At 46.1% G+C, this 16522-nt stretch overlaps 9 non-coding genes across 9 annotated transcripts; 2 read left to right on the top strand and 7 right to left on the bottom strand.

Annotated features, from left to right (window-relative positions):
* Positions 1 to 3186: 3186 nt before the first annotated feature.
* On the bottom strand, positions 3187 to 3259 carry trnav-cac (transfer RNA valine (anticodon CAC)). The gene has a single exon. It is a non-coding gene; the product is annotated as a tRNA-Val (tRNA).
* A 442-nt stretch (positions 3260 to 3701) lies between these two features.
* On the bottom strand, positions 3702 to 3773 carry trnae-uuc (transfer RNA glutamic acid (anticodon UUC)). Its single transcript has one exon. It is a non-coding gene; the product is annotated as a tRNA-Glu (tRNA).
* Positions 3774 to 3974: 201 nt separating this feature from the next.
* trnah-gug (transfer RNA histidin (anticodon GUG)) lies at positions 3975 to 4046 on the top strand. The gene has a single exon. It is a non-coding gene; the product is annotated as a tRNA-His (tRNA).
* A 574-nt stretch (positions 4047 to 4620) lies between these two features.
* Positions 4621 to 4693, bottom strand: trnav-aac (transfer RNA valine (anticodon AAC)). Its single transcript has one exon. It is a non-coding gene; the product is annotated as a tRNA-Val (tRNA).
* Positions 4694 to 5869: 1176 nt separating this feature from the next.
* On the top strand, positions 5870 to 5941 carry trnad-guc (transfer RNA aspartic acid (anticodon GUC)). The gene has a single exon. It is a non-coding gene; the product is annotated as a tRNA-Asp (tRNA).
* Positions 5942 to 6212: 271 nt separating this feature from the next.
* Positions 6213 to 6285, bottom strand: trnav-cac (transfer RNA valine (anticodon CAC)). The gene has a single exon. It is a non-coding gene; the product is annotated as a tRNA-Val (tRNA).
* A 451-nt stretch (positions 6286 to 6736) lies between these two features.
* trnae-uuc (transfer RNA glutamic acid (anticodon UUC)) lies at positions 6737 to 6808 on the bottom strand. Its single transcript has one exon. It is a non-coding gene; the product is annotated as a tRNA-Glu (tRNA).
* A 7844-nt stretch (positions 6809 to 14652) lies between these two features.
* Positions 14653 to 14726, bottom strand: trnai-aau (transfer RNA isoleucine (anticodon AAU)). Its single transcript has one exon. It is a non-coding gene; the product is annotated as a tRNA-Ile (tRNA).
* An 839-nt stretch (positions 14727 to 15565) lies between these two features.
* Positions 15566 to 15647, bottom strand: trnas-aga (transfer RNA serine (anticodon AGA)). The gene has a single exon. It is a non-coding gene; the product is annotated as a tRNA-Ser (tRNA).
* Positions 15648 to 16522: the final 875 nt, after the last annotated feature.

Raw genomic sequence — 16522 nt, 5'->3', positions numbered from 1 at the left:
TCAATTATACGTCTATGTTTAGACGTTCATTATACATAAATGGTTGGAGTTCTATTATACGGATAAATTTAGAGGACTATTATACATATATGGTTGGAGTTCCAGATAACTTTAGAGGTCTATTATACGGATAACTTTAGAGGACTATTATACATATATGGTTAGAGGTCTGTTATACGTATAACTTTAGAGGTCTATTATACGTATATGGTTAGAGGTCTGTTATACGTATATGGTTAGAGGTCTATTATACGGATAACTTTAGAGGTCTATTATACGTATATGGTTAGAGGTCTATTATACGCATAACTTTAGAGGTCTATTATACGTATATGGGTAGAGGTCTATTATACATCAAAGATAGATTTTATAGGTGTAGAAACAAGTAAACCAAGCCAATGATTAGATTTAGAAATGTATTCTGAAAATACACATTCACACCTGAAACATATGTATTTCAAATTATACATTGTATACAATCAATCAACAATCAACATATGGGCAATAATCATAAAAAACACATCTAGTCTTAAACTTTAGCTACAAATTCTGGTAATATGGCAATATACAGTATAGTAATGACAAACACAAAACTAATTACATTAACACACTAACTCAAAACCACATTTTGATTCAAATATACATTTTAAAATGTACAACTTCTATATTTCCAAGAAAAAAAAATATTACAATGGAAGTTAAGATGATTTTTTCCCACTATTTGCAAACCCTGTCTAATTGTCCTAACAGTTAGAACCAAAAACCTATTATTTTCAGTGTCCAGATCTCCTGGCCCCCTGCCTTTCATATGCATTCTTCAAGTAACACATTGCATGCTCCTTTATTTCTTTTTCTGTTGATGTAGGGTGGGACTTCAGCACCGCAGCTAGGAGAAAATTATATAATATTACTTCCCAAATAAATGATGATTAATATCTTCTTTAGTATAATCTAAAAAGTGAACGGTTTACTAAGCTCAAAACTGAAATAAATGTATAAAATTTGGCTTGCATCATAGCAGTTGAGCAATTAAGTCTGTCCTAATTAAAGAGTACCCAAAGTTTGAAAGTACAACATAGAATAAGAATAGAGAAACGGCAAAACGATTTTGTGTCATCTTCCCCATTCACACTATTTTATGTGCCATTTTTTGCTTATTCAAGTACTATTTTAATCAAAATAATATTAAGAAAGATCTGTATGTATTCAGATAGTATTATTATTGTTCATACTTACTCGTCAAAAGAGGATTGCTGAGATATTTGCGGATATACTTCTACGTTTGAAAAACGTGTCCAAAATTGTGACCAACGAATACTAGCAATGCATTGTGGTATATAACCGGAAAATATGCTGGGTTCGATATTTTCTCAACGTATGCGTTTATTAATGTTGTCGATATTATGGTTGAAATATAACATTGATAATACATCGCGGCTATGTGCCCCCTGCTATGAGCTGATGTGCAATTTTAACGCATGTAGTTAGTAAGGATCGGTCACTGTTGTATGGTATTATATATAATGACATTATGGAATAGGATGGGGACAGGCTTGGCATCACGGGGGGAGGGGGGAATGTTGCCCCTTCAGTTTTGGGCAAAAAGATTTACCTAACTTAATTTGCGCCCTAAAAAAATAGTTGTACTTTGTCAATGGTCAGACAACACTAAATGACAGGAACAGTCACTCAGTCTGTTTGATGGGCAGGAGGGCTATCCATCCAGGAACTGCACATATCAGTGTCGTTATTGAGTGTCAACATTACGATCCTGTTTGCTCAGGTGGACCGATTCCTTGCAGTAGTTTATCATTATACTTAAAATCGTTATATAACTAGGACTAGTTATAGCAGTCTGTGCTTTCTGTTGGTTTTACAACATTTTTTCTTAACGATTCAGAACGTCCATGTAGCTGCAAAAATGAACGCTTATGGTACTTTTCGCTCCAGGCAATACTCTCCAGTGAGAGTGACGAAAAATGTGAAACTGAACTTCATCGCAAATACCAGATTGTTAGTCGATATCTTCTATCATGAAGCACTAATCAATGGCATAGCTGCGAGATTTCATTTGGGTAGCTGCACCGTACAGCTCCGTTTCAACCGAAATATCACCCCCGCTCAGAATTTCAGACGCCCCCCTACAGATTTTTCCCCGGGCACCGCGCACTGATGGGGGACGGGGTTTCCAGGAAATGGTATCAACTTTTCTCAAGAAAATAAAAATAGAAACTCTATAGGCACTCAAACATTTTACTGTTTTTTTTCAGGCAGGTGGCAAGACCCCTCCGCAAAACCCTTGTATGCCAAGCTGTGGGCATTGATTCGTCGAATACAGTATATTCACGGCGAAAATACGGCTATACGTATATATACGTCGCCTCGACGTATAATCAACGTCGAATTGCAACCGTAAAATCGACGACATTAATAAATGCATATATAACGTCGAAAACACATCTAACACTAGGAGTATACGGCACTCTGCACAGTGTACGAAGTAAATTATTTTCGCAGTAATTAATTTACACGTGTATAATAAATATAATTAATTACTGCGAAAATAATTTACTTCGTACACTGTGCAGAGTGCCGTATACTCCTAGTGTTAGATGTGTTTTCGACGTTATATATGTGTTTATTAATGTTTATTTCACAGCGTCATGCACCTTTTCATTGCTCTCGCTTTCAGAGCCTCCGCACGGCACACGACTCAACATCATGAAGCACATTGAAGTGAAAGCAGGGAGCGCTGCGACATGCACTGTGCAGATCCCGCCACACTAAGAGGTATATAAGCGTCAAAGGCAAGTCATTCCGAGTTGGTCGTTTGTGTTTTCCGTTCAGACGCGAAATGCTGAAATGATCTCTCGGCTCCTCGGTTGTCATTTCTGCTCCGTAAAGGAATCACAGCACGAGTCGGCTTCCAGCACGGTGGGTCGGGACACGATGCCGGGGGTCGGAGAGAGCGATGTCTTCCTCGTTAGTATAGGACCTGTCACCTGTCCCCACCTGTCACGCGGGAGACCGGGGTACATCAGGACGCGCATTGAAGTGAAAGCAGGATGCGCTGCGACATGCACTGTGCAGATCCCGCCACACTAAGAGGTGAGTGGGTCTGTTCGATCACAGCGCTAGCCGAATCCCCAATCCCCTTTTGTGCGTGGCGACAGAAGAAGTCTGGTCTGTTTCCGCCCGGTTTCGATCCGGGGACCTTTCGCGTGTGAGGCGAACGTGATAACCACTACACTACGGAAACTGTGGTCAGATGTGCCCAGCGGCCCAGCGCTGAGCTTCGCCAATGCGATTCAGCTGCTTCCAGTGCCTTTATTGGGGTGCGCTGATGGACCGTGCTCTCTCTCCAGAGACCAGCACGCCTGTCATGGACGGAGCAGGAAAGACGGCGCCACATTCTACAGCCCTCTCCACGCAATCGACGAAATCGGGCTACTGAAGTGGAGAAAATCGCCTCTCCAGAAAGTGCAAATATAATCTTGGAGAGTATAAATCCTATTGCCGAAGGTCAGCCCTGTCTACCAGAGTGACCCTCCCACCTCCTGCAGCGATGGTCAGCTCGTCTCACACGCGAGAAGTTTTGGCTGGAAACAAGCGCCCCCTCTTCTCGCACGTTGAGTAGTTTTAATGCGGCTCCTTCGTACACAGTGCTGATGTTTTGGAAAGCAGGAGGCAAAATTGACACGTTCCCATACCGGGAGTCGAACCCGGGCCGCCTGGGTGAAAACCAGGAATCCTAACCGCTAGACCATATGGGAGTGCACAACCCTGCTGTTCCGGGCATCATGCAAGCTAACTACATAAATATGAGAAAACACGCAAGAGAGTTGTCACTCAGAGTGTCGAAGGGTCGATGTATACTGGGGCTCAGTTGAAATGCAACGTCAGGACTTTCCCGAATTATGTCACACGAAGAGAGCACAGCCTTTTCCGCCCTGCCACGTGTGTGTCGGTAACTCGCCGTGATCGTATAGTGGTCAGTACTTTGCGTTGTGGCCGCAACAACCCCGGTTCGAATCCGGGTCACGGCAGAATAGGGGCGTCTGCTTTTACTACTTGCACGAATGAAGGCAAAAAAAAGCCAATTGATGTGAACGAACGGCGCTTTACAGAGGAGTACTGCCTGACTGGATCGTTGATGAACGACAGAGACCACTCCGACCTCTTCTCGGGTTTCTTCAATGACTTACTAAGGATCTTCTTCACATTCGCCCATGCAGGGGAAGCCAGTTACACCAAAGCAAACGCAGGAAAGTGCAATTCAAGCAGAGACCAGGAGGGACTTGTTTACACCGAGAGTGGTCGGAGAATGGAACAATGCGCCCAGCCCTGTTGCTGGAGCCGATTCTTGATGAGATCTTGGGCTCACTAAGAAGCCCCCGCTGGATGCTAATCTTTCTGTTGTTCTTGCAGGTCCTGCGCTGCTTTTGAGCCGACAGAGCTCGTCCTGATCTGTCGGCACAGCCCAATTGCAAATGATCGGCTCCGCATACAGAAGGAACGTGCGTTTGGTACAAGAGTGCATGAAGGCACCGGAAATACATTGGGAACAAATGACCGGTCGCTCAATACCTCTGTGAAGTACAGGAGCGTGCGAAATGAGGCTGTTTCCGCCCGGTCTCGAACCGGGGACCTTTCGCGTGTTAGGCGAACGTGATAGCCGCTACACCACGGAAACCTGCAGGGACTGCTGCTGGTGTCTCGCTTGCGTTTCGGGCTGAGAAAGGGACGCGTCACTTTAGGCAGGGGGCGCTGGAGAGAGGAACAAAGGGCGCGATGAAACAAAACACCGAAACCCGGGATCTTTAGATCTTCAGTCTAACGCTCTCCCAGCTGAGCTATTTCGGCCGTGCACAGAGCCCACAGCCACCTGCTCCAGCCTTCCTGTGTTGCGGCATGAGCGCACCAAGAGTAGCGGGAGAGTGTTGCAGGAACGTCACTCAGAAGGAAAGCCACCCAGGTGCGCCCTCTGAGCTCTGTCCAGCGCATCTTCCTCGCATGGACTCCTGCCTGCGACGGGCAGGAAACAATTAGCAAGAACAGAACAACACCCCATGGGTGTCTCATGACCACACCTTAGGTTGTGACACGTGCAGGTGTGAGGGGTTGCTGGGCTACTTTGGAGCAGAGCTTGGGCGGAGGGAGGGCGGGAAAGCAGACAAAGAGGTGACACCTCAAGGTCTGCACGATCACAGCTCTCCGCCGCCCCAGGCTTCCGCTCGATAAGCTGCTGGACACACCCGCCCCTCCTCACACAGACCGTGGAAAAGCCCTCGAGTGGGAGGGCTCTCTCTTCCTCCCAGGAGCTCTTGGACACGATGCACAGACAGGGTGCGGGGAGCCGCCGCCTGCAAACACGGCTCCAGGCAGGACTCCACTCCGTAGGAGCCGCAGAGCAGAGGAGATGGGGGCAGCTTAGCTCCTGTGCAGAGACCTGAGCTGCTGTTGCTGCAGACGCTGTCTTTTCTGCACTCGGGGTAGGAGTGAATGTTGAGTTGCCCTTAGAAATGAAGCAGAGTACTTCAACGGCACGGGTGTGTGTGTGTGCGTGCGCCCTGGTGATTCTGGGAGACAGATCGAACCTGGGCTAAAAGAGAGGAGGCTTAGCCCTCTTCCATTTGCTACTTCAAAGTTGTACAACCCATTTGTATCTGCTAGGCGGCGCAGTCGTCGTGCACAAAGAACGCTTTGAAAAGCGTCCAAAGCAAGTCATTCCGAGTTGGTCGTTTGTGTTTTCCGTTCAGACGCGAAATGCTGAAATGATCTTTCGGCTCCTCGGTTGTCATTTCTGCACCGTAAAGGAATCACAGCACGCGTCGCCTTCCAGCACGCTGGGTCGGAGCGTGCGATGTCTTCCTCGTTAGTATAGTGGCAAGTATCCCCGCCTGTCACGCGGGAGACCGGGGTTCGATTCCCCGACGGGGAGTAGCTTTTCTTTTACCTCCTTAGAGAAAGGACTGCCTTTCACTTCTCTGTTTTCTAACACAGCGTCGTGCACCTTTTCATTGCTCTCGCTTTCAGAGCCTCCGCACGGCACACGGCTCGACATCAGGAAGCACATTGAAGTGAAAGCAGGGAGCGCTGCGACATGCACTGTGCAGATCACGCCACACTAAGAGGTGAGTGGGTCTGTTCGATCACAGCGCTAGGCGAATCCCCAATCCCCTTTTGTGCGTGGCGACAGAAGAAGTCTGGTCTGTTTCCGCCCGGTTTCGATCCGGGGACCTTTCGCGTGTGAGGCGAACGTGATAACCACTACACTACGGAAACTGTGGTCAGATGTGCCCAGCGGCCCAGCGCTGAGCTTCGCCAATGCGATTCAGCTGCTTCCAGTGCCTTTATTGGGGTGCGCTGATGGACCGTGCTCTCTCTCCAGAGACCAGCACGCCTGTCATGGACGGAGCAGGAAAGACGGCGCCACATTCTACAGCCCTCTCCACGCAATCGACGAAATCGGGCTACTGAAGTGGAGAAAATCGCCTCTCCAGAAAGTGCAAATATCATCTTGGAGAGTATAAATCCTATTGCCGAAGGTCAGCCCTGTCTACCAGAGTGACCCTCCCACCTCCTGCAGCGATGGTCAGCTCGTCTCACACGCGAGAAGTTTCGGCTGGAAACAAGCGCCCCCTCTTCTCGCACGTTTTGCACGTTGAGTAGTTTTAATGCGGCTTCTTCGTACACAGTGCTGATCTTTTGGAAAGCAGGAGACAAAATTGACACGTTCCCATACCGGGAGTCGAACCCGGGCCGCCTGGGTGAAAACCAGGAATCCTAACCGCTAGACCATATGGGAATGCACAACTCTGCTGTTCCGGGCATCATGCAAGCAAACGACATGAATATGAGAAAACACGCAAGAGAGTTGTCACTCAGAGTGTCGAAGGGTCGATGTATACTGGGGCTCAGTTGAAATGCAACGTCAGGACTTTTCCGAATTATGTCACACGAAGAGAGCACAGCCTTTTCTGCCCTGCCACGTGTGTATCGGTAACTCGCCGTGATCGTATAGTGGTCAGTACTTTGCATTGTGGCCGCAACAACCCTGGTTCAAATCCGGGTCACGGCAGAATAGGGGCGTCTGCTTTTACTACTTGCATGAATGAAGGCAAAAAAAAGCCAATCGATGTGAACGAACGGCGCTTTACAGAGGAGTACTGCCTGACTGGATCGTTGATGAACGACAGAGGCCACTCCGACCTCTTCTCGGGTTTCTTCAATGACTTACTAAGGATCTTCTTCACATTCGCCCATGCAGGGGAAGCCAGTTACACCAAAGCAAACGCAGGAAAGTGCATTTCATGCAGAGACCAGGGGGGACCTGTTTACACCAAGAGTGGTCGGAGTATGGAACAATGCGCCAAGCCCTGTTTCTGGAGTCGATTCTTGATTAGATCTTGGGCTCACTAAGAGGCCCCCGCTGGGTACTAATCTTTCTGTTGTTCTCGCAGGTGTTGCGCTGCTTTTGAGCCGACAGAGCTCGTCTTGGTCTGTCGGGACAGCCCAATTGCAAATGATCGGCTCCAGGTACAGAAAAAACATGCGTTTGGTACAAGAGTGCATGAAGGCACCCGAAATACATTGGGAACAAATGACTGGTGGTTCAAAACCTCTGTGAAGTGCAGGAGTGTACAAGAAGAGGCTGTTTGCACCCAGTCTCGAACCGGGGACCTTTCGCGTGTTAGGCGAACGTGATAGCCGCTACACTACGGAAACCTGTAGGGAGTGTTGCTGGTGTCTCGCTTGCGTTTCGGGCTGAGAAAGGGACGCGTCACTTTAGGCAGAGGGCGCTGGAGAGAGGAACAAAGGGCGCGATGAAACAAAATGCTGAAACCCGGGATCGAGCCAGGGACCTTTAGAACATTCTCTCACGAATCGTTAGAATACGTGCGTTTGATCATCAATTGCGTAACAACCACATTCGTTCGACTTGAGCCATCAAGCTCATAGTTTTCAAATCTTGAAAGCTGTCATCGAGCACATCATAGTGTGCAGTACGCCCCGTAACTTGCGTACTTCAACAGAAAGAAGAGCAGACAGCTCCATAAATATGCGAGGCGCAGAGAGTGCAAGGCGAGCCGCACACGCTTCGGTGGCTGAGAGAGGGCAGTTTTTGCTTCTGCATTTCCCAAGTAAGGACGCATGACAACAAGCGATCGCGGTGCTCATTTACGACATAGTGGTGATGAGTTTTCAGTACGTGTTCTTTTGAACGAGCAATGAGGTTGCTGCCTTGGACAGCTGACTGCACGCTCTCATTGTGCCACGTGATGAGTATTAACCAGGCTCGTTCAGTCATTAGTCACATTCCATCGTTTGCCATAAGCAGATGCTGCAAGGTGATGTGGATATCAGTTCCCAGTCTTGTGGACGAGGACAAAAAGAACACACAAGGGCTCATCCGCGAGTTGAACCCAGGACCTCCCACACCCTAAGCAAGAATCATACCCCTAAACCAATGAGCCACGGCAGCACTTTCCATTTTATTCTGTCAGCGAGCTTGAGGGGGAGAGGCGTCATTCGCTCGTCCAGTCAGACCTTCATCAATAAGTCAAGAAAGCCGCAATTACACGACTGCCTTGCAGACGAAGGGCAGTGAACTGCACCCGGTAAGAGGGGAACAAGTGGCTCTAGGCGACACCGAGGCATGAGCCCCAGCGAGGGGGGTTAGCTTGCATGGTACAGCGCTTGCTTTGCATGCGAGAGGTAGCGGGATCATTTCCCGTGTGCTTAGAGCTTGATGTGCCGAAAGGTGTCCTTTAGCCTGTGGTCACGCCTTGCATGGAGAGCGTCATGCAGCTGTCAATCATTTCGCAGCCACGCCCCCTCTTCATCTTCTTTCTGCCTTAAGCGTCTCCGCCACTCTCTCTTGACATTTCATGTCAGCATGTCAGAAGTCCGAGTGACGTTTTTAATGGCTGAGTGAGGGCACGATGCTGAAGCAGAGAGGCCACTTCAGCCAGAGAGACTTGTGCTAGGTGAGATCTGAAAAACAGACTCGCAACAGAAACAGACCAAAAAAGTATCGGTGAGATCAAAAGGCAAATGCAACATCCAGCAGAGGGCGTCTAAAGATTAGGGAACGGGCGACTGAAATCCATGAGGCAAACTTTCCAGCTGTGTACTGCAGCTGGCCTCGTTGGCGTAGTTGGTAGCACGTCAGTCTCATCATCTGAAGGTCCTGAGTTTGATCCTCACACGGGGCAGGGCTGCTTCCTCTCTTGCTCTTTTCAAACACTTGCGGCAACTGTTCGCTCATAACCATGTCTGGAATGCGTGACCTTTACACGGGGGAGAAGCAACGCCGCATCCCTTTTCTAAAGAACATTCACATTCAGAAATAAGTCAAGAAATTTGCCATTACTTTCGCTCGCGCTGCTGTCAGCCTGCCCATGTTGCCAAAGAAAGATTCACTCGGCGTCAACATGACAGAACAGCGATCACTTGAAAACACTGTTCCACACTCCGTAAGCAAGAACTTCAGTGTTTGCAGTCACCCGATATGCCGATAGTCAAAGGAGCACAAAACACGAAGCGTCAAAAGACAAGATGAGTTGATGGAAAGAGCGTTGAATTGATGAGCACAAAAGTTCAGCTCGTACAATAGGCAACGAAGGTCCCGGCGTCATCATCGCACTTGAAAGGACTGCCTTGCAGACTAAGGGCAGTGGGAGGTTGCTGTTTTGAGATGGAGGCATTGGGATGGTGGGCCGAGATCTATTCTTCTTAAGGAATTCTTCATCGTGAAAGATCGGTCCACAGGTCATCCAAAGAACTTACAAATTTTTGGGACTCTTCCGGAAGGGAGTGAAGTGCTCAAACACATGACATGCCCCCTTGATCTCACATGCACAATTCTGCTGCAACATGCACAGCTACCGTCCACACCAGGCAGTGGGGCTTCAGCAGAATTTGCTACGCCACCTGCAATTACATATCCAGCTGCACACATATACATGGCCCCTCTGTCCTTTTCAGGATCTCAAAAAAAAGCATAGCGTGGTTTTCCTGCAACCTGATTGACCGCATCTCCCTCAGAATGTGCCCCGTTGCATTCATTGCTGAAGCAGGACGGAGGCTAACGGGCATGCCAGAACAGTTAGGCTCAGCTATCTCTCCAAAATATTGTGGTTGTAGTGGAAGAAATATGTTTTAAATTGTACCTTGGTATTTCAAACTCTCTCTAGAATGTTATCCATTTCTATTTTATTTTGACAGGAACTGGCTAATGACACTAGATGAAAAGAGAAGAAAGAAAACACAACGTTTCGGCCGTGGAGCCTTCTTCAGGTGTGAGGGCTCCACGGCTGAAATGTTGTGTTTTCTTTCTTCTCTTTTAAGCATGGAATAGACCTATTACTTGTTCCTTTGCAGCCTACGCATGCTGACACAGCTCCCCACCTGAACTGCTAATGATGCCTGGTAGTTTGTGGTACTTGGGTATTGTCTTATGTTTGCTCAAACTGCATATGTGCGATTGCATATTTTTGGGTATTTTCATATGTCAATATTTAATTCACTGACATTCCTGTATGCTTGGAAGAAAGGTAGATTGGATTTGGCACAGGACGCCTGCCCATATTTGTTGATCATTGTTGGGCTGGAAAAACAATGATAAAAAGTGTATGAAAAAAGCTCTCTCCAATATTTCCCTTCCCTTCGCCATGGTTACACTGCCCGTTCTTTCCGTCTTTTGTCCTTCAACAAAGATTCCAGGGCTCTTTTTCCACCATAATATCAGAAGCCAAAAAATAACCATCTAATGTGTAAACAGCATTTGTAATGTTGGTAGCTGGAAGAGGTCAAGTATGTTTGCAAGACCTAGCTGATTACACCACAGACTTACTTTGTTGTTGTCAGTTTTTTTTTCTCTTTTAAAGGCTGTAGGTGGGGTGTGATGGACTGTACCACTATCATAGAAGATTTTTTCAGGACACATCGCAGTTCCATAGTAGAATTTATCAATAGTAGAATTCCATAGGACCTTATTTACCAACATATTACCCAGTGTGAGACTCTGCCAGTAAACCTCAGAGCATTGAGTTCTCCACTGATAAAGATGGCTGTCTGAAGTCATGAAATCCACTGCTGGGATGCCTGAGAGACAGTAATTGAATCTTGGCTGGAATTAGGCTTTCTATTAGTGTTGATCTTTGGGAATTATGTGGTAAAAAGGGAAAACTCCTTTACTTTAGTCACTTTGAATGTTCAAATGTACAGAACCTGCAAAACTAAGCAATGAAAAAAATCCATCACCACTCTCATGATAGCATAACTCATAGTCTCTGCTGTTGTGTAACAATACACACTTTCAATTTTCTTATCGCCTGTCTCCAGAGAGAATGTTGTTAGTGCTGATGACCTTGAATTAGACCTTGTTGACTCTGTAAAACAATCTTCCTCTGCTTAGATTTTCACTCAGATTGATTTTGTTCTCAGATTATTCCTGGCAGGACTGAGTTTCTAGGAAATGAAAAGTGAAAGAAAAAGTACAGAAGATCAGCCCTTGAATATACAACATTGTGCAGTGAGATTGTTAAATGTATTAGCTACTATCCTGTGCTAGAGCCTGTCGTGGTAAGCAGTGGATGACAGGATCTAGCACAGATACTAATGAAACACTGTTAATGAAAGATAAAACACTTGAGTCTTATTTTAGTTTTCCATTTCCCTTTCATTTGTGATGTACTGTACAACAGGCCACAGAACATGCACAAAAACAGATATGCACACATTCACACCAGGCAATGACAGTCTGCCCAGTCAGAATCTGAGCTGAGGTATCAGATTTCTGAATTCCCTGAATTCTGTCATGGATCATCCACAATAAGGGCAATATTTGAACACGAGGATCCCCAGGAGAGAGCCTAGTAACATAAATCTTGGAGCAAAAGCAGATGATTAACTTCATAGTTTGTGTGGTTGAGCCAAAGTTGAGCATGAGGATATGTGAGTCACCATTCTTAGAAATGGATCCAACTTCAGACAGGCGTCAAAAGTAAGAGTATACAGTGCTGGGGCAATGACACTTCAATGATCAGAAGGATAACAAGAGTTTTAATGCATTGAAATTGATTTTCTGGTGATGCACACTGTCATGGAACTATTAATTTTTTAAGGATCACTTACTGACGTCAGACAGCTGCCAATTCTCCAGACTGGAAGGATGAACAGTTTATCCCCCTAGGTACCATATTTCCATATTTCGAAGCATTGGAATAATACATGTCATACAGCAACATAAAAACAGGAAGACAAGTATCACAGCCCCTATAATCGGTGTTAGTAACTTAAAAGAAAAACATTCCCCCTGGCCCAAACAGTGATTCTAACCAGGAGAGAAAAGCCGGTGTATCTTTTATGCCTCTCTCTTTATTCACCTTGTCTTTTAGTTCTTTCAAATGCTGAATAGCGAGCGTAAGATTTCCGTAATCATAGTCATTAGCTGGAATATATGTACAACAGGAGTCTCCTACTAAAGCATAGACTCCTCCAGATGCTGCATTTTGAAGGTCCAGCACGAACCTGTTCTGAAGTGCCATTAATCTAACTCCCCTTAATTCTTGTTTGATAGCGTCTAAGCCTTCTAACGTGATATTAATAAAAGAGTACATTTCATAAAAAGTCGCATGGGTGAGGCTGTAGAATGAGGCATTAAAGCACATATATAACAAGATGCATTAAATTTCTTTAACTTTACAGTATGATTTATAAATTTATACCACAAATTACTCATATCCCCCTCATTATCAGTTTCATTCAGCCAGTTTGTATACAAAGAGGCTTCGTGTTTAGATTCTTCCTCTTTTGGGGTGGTGACAGGCTTCTACATAAAAAGGAAAAAGGCTGTGCACATCAGTCCCAAGCAGGTTATCCCCATCTGTCCTTGTGGAGACATCACTCCTGCGCTTTGCTCAGTTCGTTTGTGACCTTTTTACAGTGGGAAGCATGAATCCAGGGCACCATTTCTGTGACCTTCACAGCAGTGGCAGTGGTCAGCAGCACCTGGTACAGCCCCCTCCACCTGAGTGAACACCATTTCTTTTTCCTGAAGTCTTTCACCAGAATCCAGTCTCCTTATTCACTCATTAGTTCTTACAGCACAGGTAAATCCCTGTGGGCTGGAGCCCAGCATAATCCTAGGCTTTTTTGGTCAACATTGGTCAACAGATTGGTCAACAACTGGGTAATAACTCTTAGAAAAATCTACACATTGTTCCCCTGCCTCAGCTGTGACGTTTTGTAGAACAATTCTAGCTGAAGTTGTAAAATTTCTCTTTGTTCCGTTCCTGCAAAACATCTTATTATGAACAAACAAACCACAATAATCATTTGCATCTAGGGGAATCACTCCCAAGGGTAACCCCCCTTAAAGCTATATTGTTCTACCCATCAGGTTCTGCCACTAGATAAGAGAACCTTTCCCATGAAATCATTTTTTGACCTTCATGATCCCTTCAGGGCGTACAATTAGCACAGAAGCAGCAGCTTTAGTCCACATGTTTTTCAAACAGGATATTAACGATATGATCATAACGAATAATACCAGACCCACAAATATGTATTGAACCAGAGACCCTCTCCATGTTCCTAGCACAGACTGTAGCCATGCACCAATACCCCAATCATCTGGATTGCAGGATTTACGAAGAAAATTATTTTCGCAGTAATTAATTTATTATATTTACTATATTTATTATACACGTGTAAATTAATTACTGCGAAAATAATTTACTTCGTACACTGTGCAGAGTGCCGTATACTCCTAGTTGCGGCACACACGATACATACAGTTAAAAGCCTCAGGCACTGTGTTAGATGTGTTTTCGACGTTATATATGCGTTTATTAATGTCGTCGATTTTACGGTTGCAATTCGACGTCGAGGCGACGTATATATACGTATAGTCGTATTTTCGCCGTGAATATACGTATATTCGACGAATCAATGCCCACTGGGTAAACTCTTGAGCAAACTCTGAACCAGCTCTAAGGAAACTAATCCGATTAGACGTTACTTTGACTCATCTTTTTACGCTCAGTGCTGGATTGCTCAAACTCCAGCTAGGGTTAGGGTTAGCATTCCCACGCTACTTAGACACTTTGTTTACGCTCAGTGCTGGATTTTGGGAACTTCAGGACGAGTGGGAATTTTCTCCTATCTGTCAATTCTGTTTTGTTTTGGAGACTCTTGGCTGCCTATGTTGTACAGTGCAGCGTGAAGGAAACATTTTCCAAAACTGTGTCAGCTCAAAAGTTGTAAGAAAACCTCTCCAGCTGCTTTAACTCTCTTCATTTTTGTCATTTAATGTGACACTCGATGTATAACTGGAGCCTCACATATGCAAATGGTGAGGCTCCAGTTCGACACCACTTTACAGTATCTGACAAAAGCATGGCAGACTGTGCCATGACCGGCAGATAACTTCTGCTTATTTTTACCATATTAAACATTGGAAATCCAACCACTTGCATTTGTGACACTTGATTTTGACTCCACCTAAGACTCTTAAATCTTCAAACACTTTTCTCTTCTCCTTCAACACTCTTGTCTGTCGGCACTATGTGGCAGCGTTGCATGACAACCCATCTCACCACGGAAAGGAACCTAACAGCTTTGGTAAGAGAGGAGAAAAGAACCTGGCCCGTACGGGGATCGAACCTGTGACCTTGGCGTTATTAGCACCACGCTCTAACCAACTGAGCTAACCGGCCTCATGACGGTGGTCCTCTCTGTGCTGCAAAAAATCGAACTCAGGGAATTTCTTTTGCCCTCCTTTGAATAGAAAGCCGTGTAATTCAGTGTACGGGCTTTCTCGTGCAGTTTCATGGTTCTTGTAACCCAAATCCTACACTGGCCTGAAGTGTCCCCCCATTTCACAGCATTTTTCAGCTGATTTAAAATGTACCTAAAGGAGAAGCATTATTGAAGACCATCAATTACCAAGAGCTTTTGTCAAAGGTTTTGGTGGTCATTTTTAATGACCACAGAGCACTATGACCTCGGTTTTACATCTCATCCGAAAGACAGCGCCCTTTTACAACACAGCGTCTCCGTCACTATGCTGGGACACTGGGACCCGCACAGACCTCAGGGTGAGCGCCCCCCCGCCGGCACCATTAACACCGCTTCCAGCTGGAAGCTTTGTTTTCCCCTGTAGCTTACCCTCATCCGGGTACTGACCTGGCTCACACCTGCTTAGCTTCAGTGGGTTTTCAGTTGCGAGTTGCAAGGGGATGCAAGTGATGGAGCCGCTCGCTGCAAAAGCCACTGCATTGGCCGGGAATCAAACCCAAGCCTCCCGCGTGGCAGGCAAGAATTCTACCACTGAACAACCAATGCTCAGTGTCTGGGCCTTCAAAAAAGACGCTTTTTTGGTGCTCTGTGCAAAAAGCGTCGACATGCTTCCAGCTGCAAAATGCCATTCGCGGATGCTGAAGAATTTATTTTCAAGGCAGCGGGTACAAGCGATTGGGCGTTTTAAAACCACCAGGAACAGCAAAGAGGCGCGCTTCTTTGCTTGCGCCGGAACACACCGACCGGAGGCGGACAACGTAGTCGGCAGGATTCGAACCTGCGCGGGGAGACTCCAATGGATTTCTAGTCCATCGCCTTAACCACTCGGCCACGACTACAGCAAGCCCCGCTGCCGCTGCGTTCTTGCTACAATCTTACCTGGATCGCGAGGCGCCGGCGGAAGCCTATTTCAAAGTCGTTCTCCGTTTCAAAAAAACATTTCCAAAATACAAGCCTTGCAGACAGACACGCCTCAGAGGACTTAAGGGTGGCTTCATGTCGGAATGATAAAGTCTCCCCGTCCGGACATGAAAATGCCACTTTGTTACACACAAAAAAAGAATCAACAACAGAGAAATGCCCACAAGCATTTGAAAAGCCGCACCATGCGCACTTGAAATAGCTCTTACATTAGTGGTAGACGCAGGAATCGCCTTTTTATTTACGCTCTTACAAACGCGATGGAAAGCAAAACAAAGCAAAGCAGAGCAAAACAAAACGAACAAACGAAAACCCTCACGTCCCGCATTTGCATATAACGCCGTTACGTGCCCAAGCGGTATTGTACGTCATCCTAGCACTGCACGCCGGTGCGTATGGTATATGGGAACGAGCACACGCCACGAATCGTCTCGAATCACTCCCTACAGCTGTAAGGTGCCTTGAAGCGTGCACCCCCAACATTCTTCTTTGCTCATCTGTGAAAGGTAAACTCTTGAGCAAACTCTGAACCAGCTCTAAGGAAACTAATCCGATTAGATGTTACTTTGACTCATCATTTAAGGGATCCTTGTTAATTGGAGAAATCAAGGATTTCGAATGAGTTCTGTGTGCGTTAAAAGACAGCTATACACAGAAAACATGCAGGACACTGCTCATGATGTTTCCCGAGCCGAAACACAGTGCGTTTTTCCAAGCCATCTGACCAAGCCCGCCCACCGAAAACTGCAGCAGATCGTGTAAAGGCATTCAACTTTGTAACTACTGCACGCAC

Source organism: Lepisosteus platostomus, unplaced genomic scaffold, assembly GCF_059453375.1.
Source record: "Lepisosteus platostomus isolate fLepPlt1 unplaced genomic scaffold, fLepPlt1.hap1 Scaffold_30_H1, whole genome shotgun sequence".
Classification (NCBI taxonomy): Eukaryota; Metazoa; Chordata; class Actinopteri; order Semionotiformes; family Lepisosteidae; genus Lepisosteus; species Lepisosteus platostomus.
Note: the sequence above shows the minus strand (reverse complement) of the source record. Positions and strands in the feature narration are given on the sequence as shown.